Source organism: Arachis hypogaea, chromosome 16 (assembly GCF_003086295.3).
Source record: "Arachis hypogaea cultivar Tifrunner chromosome 16, arahy.Tifrunner.gnm2.J5K5, whole genome shotgun sequence".
Lineage (NCBI taxonomy): Eukaryota > Viridiplantae > Streptophyta > Magnoliopsida > Fabales > Fabaceae > Arachis > Arachis hypogaea.
In genome coordinates, this window is record NC_092051.1 from 104,707,576 (window position 1) to 104,714,241 (window position 6,666).

Consider the following 6,666-nt stretch of genomic DNA (forward strand, 5'->3'; position numbering starts at 1 on the left):
TCCAATCCGTCTTACTCCTTTCTATGGCTGACTTTATGTAAGGATGTCACCGGTGCCAATGGCTACTTTCAATCCTCTCGGGAAAATGGTCCAAATGTTCTGTCATAGCACGGCAAATCGTCTGGAGGCATCACCCTTGTCGTTGGTTGCATCCTATTCCTCTCTGTGAAAATGGTCCGATGCGCTGTCACTGCATGGCTAATCATCTTGGAGGTTCTCGATCATACTGGAATAGAATTTACTATCCTTTTGCGTCTGTCACTACGCCCAGCACTCGCGAGTTTGGAGTTCATCACAGTCATTCAATCCCAGAGTCCTACTCGGAATACCACGGACAAGGTTTAGACTTTCCGGACTCTCATGAATGCCGCCATCAATCTAGCTTATACCACGAAGATTCTGATTAAGAGATCTAAGAGATACTCATTCAATTTAATGTAGAACGGAAGTGGTTGTCAGGCACGCGTTCATAGAGAATGATGATGATTGTCACGTTCATCACATTCAGGTTGAAGTGCGAATGAATATCTTAGAAGTGAAATAAGATGAATTGAATAGAAAACAGTAGTACTTTGCATTAATCTTTGAGGAACAGTAGAGCTCCACACCTTAATCTATGGAGTGCAGAAACTCTACTGTTGAAAGTACATAAGTAATGAAGGTCCAGGCATGGCCGAATGGCCAGCCCCCAAACGTGATCAATAGATCAAAAGATAATCCAAAGATGATTCCAAAGATGTTTCCAAAGATGTCTAATACAATAGTAAAAGGTCCTATTTATAATAAACTAGCTACTAGGGTTTACAGAAGTAAGTAATTGATGCATAAATCCACTTTCGGGGCCCACTTGGTGTGTGCTTGGGCTGAGATTGAAGTCTACACATGGAGAGGTTATTCTTGGAGTTGAACGCCAGCTTTTGTGCCAGTTTGGGCGTTGAACTCCACTTTGCAACTTGTTTCTGGCGCTGGACGCCAGAATTGGGCAGAGAGTTGGCGTTGAATGCCAGTTTGCATCGTCTAAACTTGGGCAAAGTATGGACTATTATATATTTATGGAAAGCCCTGGATGTCTACTTTTCAATGCAACTGGAAGCGCGCCATTTTGAGTTTTGTAGCTCCAGAAAATCTATTTTGAGTGAAGGGAGGTCAGAATCCAACAGCATCAGCAGTCCTTCTTCAACCTCTGAATCTGATTTTTGCTCAAGTCCCTCAATTTCAGCCAGAAAATACCTGAAATCACAGAAAAACACACAAACTCATAGTAAAGTCCAGAAATGTGAATTTAACATAAAAACTAATGAAAACATCCCTAAAAGTAACTAGATTCTACTAAAAACATACTAAAAACAATGCCAAAAAGCGTATAAATTATCCGCTCATCACAACACCAAACTTAAATTGTTGCTTGTCCCCAAGCAACTGAAAATCAAATGGGATAAAAAGAAGAGAATATACTATAAATTCCAAACTATCAATGAAACATAGCTCCAATCAGATGAGTGGGACTTGTAGCTTTTTGCCTCTTGAATAGTTTTGGCATCTCACTTTATCCATTGAAGTTTAGAATGATTGGCTTCTATAGGAACTCAGAGTTTAGATAGTGTTATTGACTCTCCTAGTTCAGTATGATGATTCTTGAACACAACTATTTTATGAGTCTTGGCCGTGGCCCTAAGCACTTTGTTTTCCAGTATTACCACCGGATACATAAATGCCACAGACACATAATTGGGTGAACCTTTTCAGATTGTGACTCAGCTTTGCTAAAGTCCCCAATTAGAGGTGTCCAGGGTTCTTAAGCACACTTTTTTTTTCTTTGGACCTTGACTTTAACCGCTCAGTCTCAAGTTTTCACTTGACACCTACACGCCACGAGCACATGGTTAGGGACAGCTTGGTTTAGCCGCTTAGGCCAGGATTGTATTCCTTTAGGCCCTCCTATCCACTGATGCTCAAAGCCTTGGGATCCTTTTTATTTACCCTTGCCTTTTGGTTTTAAGGGTTATTGGCTTTTTGCTCTTGCCTCTTGGTTTTAAGAGCTTTTGGCTTTTTCTGCTTGCTTTTTCTTTCTATTTTTTTTTCGCCTATTTTATTTTTTTTTCTGCAAGCTTTGTTCTTTGCTGCTTTTTCTTGCTTCAAGAATCATTTTATGATTTTTCAGATTATCAAATAACATGTCTCCTAGTCATTATTCTTTCAAGAGCCAACATATTTAACATTCTTAAACAACAACTTCAAAAGACATATGCACTGTTCAAGCATACATTCAGAAAACAAAAAGCATTGTCACCACATCAATATAATTAAACTAAGTTCAAGGATAAATTCAAAACTCATGTACTTTTTGTTCTTTTGAATTAAAACATTTTTCATTTAAGAGAGGTGATGGATTCATAGGACATTCATAACTTTAAGACAAAGTTACTAACTACTAATGATCATGTAATGAAGACACAAACATAGATAAGCACTTAACATAGAGAAAATGAAAAACAGAGAAAGTAAGAACAAGGAATGAGTCCACCTTAGTGATGGTGGCGTTTCCTTCTTGAGGAACCAATGATTTCCTTGAGCTCTTCTATGTCTCTTCCTTGTCTTTGTTGCTCCTCCCTCATTGCTTTTTGATCTTCTCTTATTTCATGAAGGATGATGGAGTGCTCTTGATGTTCCACCCTTAGTTGTCCCATGTTGGAACTTAATTCTCCTAGGGAGGTGTTGATTTGCTCCCAATAGTTTTGTGGAGGAAAATGCATATGAGGCATCTCCGGGATCTCATGGTGATGAGCTTCCTACGCCTCTTGAGCTCCATGAATGGGCTCTCTTGCTTGCTCCATCTTTTTCTTAGTGATGGGCTTCTCTTCCTCAATGTGAATGTCTCCTTCTATGGAAGCTCCAGCTGAGTAACATAGATGGCAGATAAGATGAGGAAAAGCTAGCCTTGCCCCAGGAGAGGGCTTTTCGGCTATTTTGTAGAGTTCAAGGGAGATGACTTCATGAACCTCTACTTCTTCTCCAATCATGATGCTATAGATCATGATGGCCCGATCCACAGTAACTTCAGATCGGTTGCTAGTGGGGATGATGGAGCGTTGGATGAACTCCAACCATCCTCTAGCCACAGGCTTGAGGTCCAATCTTCTTAGTTGAACCGGCTTGCCTTTGGAGTCAATCTTCCATTGAGCTCCTTCCACACATATGTCCATGAGGACTTGGTCCAACCTTTGATTAGAGTTGACCCTTCTAGTGTAGGGGCGTTCATCTCCTTGCATCATAGGCAAGTTAAACGCCAACCTCACATTTTCCGGACTAAAATCCAAGTATTTCCCCCGAACCATTGTAGCATAGTTCTTTGGATCCGGGTTCTTACTTTGATCATGGTTCTTGGTGATCCATGCATTGGCATAGAACTCTTGAACCATTAGGATGCCGACTTGTTGGATGGGATTTGTTAGAACTTCCCAACCTCTTCTTTGAATTTCATGTCGGATCTCCAGATACTCATTTCTTTTGAGTTTGAAAGGGACCTCGGGGATCACCTTTTTCTTGGCCACAACATCATAGAAGTGGTCTTGATGAGCTTTGGAGATGAATCTTTCCATCTCCCATGACTCGGAGGTGGAACTTTTTGTCTTCCCTTTCCCTTTTCTAGAGGATTCTCTGGTCTTAGGTGCCATCAATGGTAATGGAAAAACAAAAAGCTTATGCCTTTACCATACCAAACTTAGAATATTGCTCGCCCTCGAGCAAGAAAATAAAGAATTAGATGAAGAAGAAGAAGAAAAGATGGAGAAGAGGGGGGAGGTGTGTTTCGGCCAAGAAGAGAAGAGAGGGTTGTGTTGTGTGAAAATGAGGAAGAATGGAAGGCTTTATATAGGGAAGGGAGGGGGGTTAAGGTTCGGCCATATGGGTGGGTTTGGGTGGGAAATTGATTTGAATTTTGAAGGTAGGTGGAGTTTATTGGGTAGGTCTATGGGGAAGAGTGGGTGGATGTGAGTGGTGAAGGGTTAATAGGGAAGAGAGATGGAGGTGATAGGTGAAGGGTTTTGGGGAAGAGTGTTTATTGGGAATAGAGGATGATTGAGAAGAGAGAAGAGAGTGAGTGGAGGTAGGTGGGGATCCTGTGGGGTCCACAGATCCTGAGATGATCCTGTGGAGTCCACAGATCCTGAGGTGTTCAAGGATTTACAACCTTGCACCAAATTAGGCATGTAAAATGTACTTGCACACAACTCTGGGCGTTCAGCGCCAGGTTGGTGCCCATTTTGGGCGTTTAACGCCCATTTGTTGCCCATTTCTGGCATTGAACGCCAGAACCATGCTTGTTCTGGGCGTTCAGCGCCAGCTCTTCTCCATAGTGCAATTCTGGCGTTCAGCGCCCAGATGCTGCCCATTTTGGGCGTTCAGCGCCAGAACCATGCTCTATTCTGGCGTTGAACGCCAGACATGTGCTTCCTCCAGGGTGTGATTTTTCTTCCGCTGTTTTTGATTCTGTTTCTAAATTTTTCGTTTATTTTGTGACTCCACATGATCATGAACCAAAGAAAACATGAAAAATAAAAAATAAAATTAGATAAATAAACATTAGGTTGCCTCCCAACAAGCGCTTCTTTAATGTCAATAGCTTGACAGTGGGCTCTCATGCAGCCTCACAGATGTGCAGAGCTTTGTTGAGACCTCCCAACACCAAACTTAGAGTTTGGATATGGGGGTTTGACACCAAACTTAGAGTTTGGTTGTGGCCTCCCAACACCAAACTTAGAGTTTGACTGTGGGGGCTTTGGTTGACTCTACTTTGAGAGAAGCTTTTTCTGCTTCCTCTCCATGGATACAGAGAGAGATCCTTGAGTTGTAAACACAAGGTTGTCCTTATTTAATTGAAGGATCAATTCTCCTCTGTCCACATCAATCACAGCTCTTGCTGTGGCTAGGAAAGGTCTTCCTAGGATGATGGATTCATCCTCTTCCTTTCCAGTATCCAGGACTATGAAATCAGCAGGGATGTAAAGGCCTTCAACCTTTACTAACACGTCCTCTACTTGTCCATAAGCCTGTTTTCTTGAATTGTCTGCCATCTCTAATGAGATTTTAGCAGCTTGCACCCCATAGATTCCCAGTTTCTCTATTACAAAGAGGGACATGAGGTTTATTCCTGAACCAAGGTCACACAGAGCTTTAAAGATCATGGTGCCTATGGTACAAGGTATTATGAACTTTCCAGGATCCTGTCTCTTCTGAGGCAATGTCAGTTGATCCAGATCACTTAGTTCATTGGTGAACAAGGGAGGTTCATCTTCCCAAGTTTCAATACCAAATAATTTGGCATTTAGCTTCATGATTGCACCAAGGAACTTGGCAGCTTGCTCTTCAGTAACATCCTCATTCTCTTCAGAAGAGGAATACTCATCAGAGCTCATGAATGGCATAAGGAGGTTCAATGGAATCTCTATGGTCTCTAGATGAGTCTCAGATTCCTTAGGTTCCTCAGAGGGAAGCTCCTTATTGATCACTGGACATCCCAGGAGGTCTTCCTCCTTGGGATTCACGTCCTTCTCCTCTCTTGTGGGTTCGGCCATGGTAATTAATTCAATGGCCTTGCACTCTCCTTTTGGATTCTCTTCTGTATTACTTGGAAGAGTACTAGGAGGGATTTTAGTGATCCGTTTACTCAGCTAGCCCACTTGTGCTTCTAAATTTCTAATGGAAGACCTTGTTTCATTCATGAAACTCACAGTGGCCTTAGATAGATCAGAGACTAAATTTGCTAAGCTAGATGGATTCTGCTCAGAATTCTCTGTCTGTTGCTGAGTGGATGATGGAAAAGGCTTGCTATTGCTAAACCTGTTTCTTCCACCATTATTAAAGCCTTGTTGAGGCTTTTGATCCTTCCATGAGAGATTTGGGTGATTTCTCCATGATGAATTGTAGGTGTTTCCATATGGTTCACCCATGTATTTTAACTCTGCTATTGCAGGGTTCTCAGGATCATAAGCTTCTTCCTCAGAAGACTCCTCTTGAGTACTGTTGGATGCAGCTTGCATTCCATTCAGACTCTGAGAAATCATATTGACTTGCTGAGTCAATATTTTATTCTGAGCCAATATGGCATTCAGAATATCAATTTCAAGAACTCCCTTCTTCATAGGCGTTCCATTACTCACAGGATTCCTCTCAGAAGTGTACATAAACTGGTTATTAGCAACCATGTCTATGAGTTCTTGAGCTTCTGCAGGCGTTTTCTTTAGGTGAATGGATCCACCTGCAGAAGTATCCAATGACATTTTTGATAGCTCAGATAAACCATCATAGAATATATCCAGGATGGTCCATTCTGAAAGCATGTCAGAAGGACACTTTTTGGTCAGCTGCTTGTATCTTTCCCAAGCTTCATAGAGGGATTCACCTTCTTTCTGTCTGAAGGTTTGAACATCAGCTCTAAGTTTGCTCAGCTTTTGAGGAGGAAAGTACTTGGCTAAGAAAGCCGTGACCAGCTTATCCCAAGAGTTCAGGCTGTCTTTGGGTTGAGAGTCCAACCATATTCTAGCTCTGTCTCTTACAGCAAAAGGGAAAAGCATGAGCCTATAGACTTCAGGATCTACTCCATTAGTCTTAACAGTATCACAGATCTGCAAGAATTCAGTTAAGAACTGAAAAGGATCTTCAGATGGA

At 41.7% G+C, this 6,666-nt stretch overlaps 1 non-coding gene across 1 annotated transcript; it reads left to right on the forward strand.

Annotated features, from left to right (window-relative positions):
* The first annotated feature begins 6,332 nt into the window (after nucleotides 1–6,332).
* On the forward strand, nucleotides 6,333–6,440 carry LOC112761385 (small nucleolar RNA R71). The gene has a single exon (XR_003181782.1). It is a non-coding gene; the product is annotated as a small nucleolar RNA R71 (small nucleolar RNA).
* The last annotated feature ends 226 nt before the right edge of the window (nucleotides 6,441–6,666 follow it).